We start from the raw sequence: 365 nt of genomic DNA, 5'->3' as shown, positions 1-365 counted from the left end.
TATCATTTTACCACCCCCTGTTATACGGCAAACAACTGTAGAAGAGTTACGAAAGATAAAAGCGGCAGTATCGTCCGTGTCGACAAAAGACTCCGATGACAATTTACTATCCTTGCGAATATTAGTTAACGATGTCATCTATCATACAGTTGTACGTTACTTCCTCCGCCTTTAATAATTCGAAATTCTTTACAGTACAGTTTTGTATCAAATAAGCGAATATTTGACTCGATTGATTCCGTAACAATCTCGTCTCTCTTCCGTTAAAGATTCAACCGTAATACGAACAAATTATAATGCACCATTAATAATATAGGAAAATTACCTTGTCAATATGTTGTAACGAAAACGATATGGAAGAAACA

The sequence above is a fragment of the Penaeus monodon genome, chromosome 28 (assembly GCF_015228065.2).
Source record: "Penaeus monodon isolate SGIC_2016 chromosome 28, NSTDA_Pmon_1, whole genome shotgun sequence".
NCBI lineage: Eukaryota > Metazoa > Arthropoda > Malacostraca > Decapoda > Penaeidae > Penaeus > Penaeus monodon.
Note: the sequence above shows the minus strand (reverse complement) of the source record.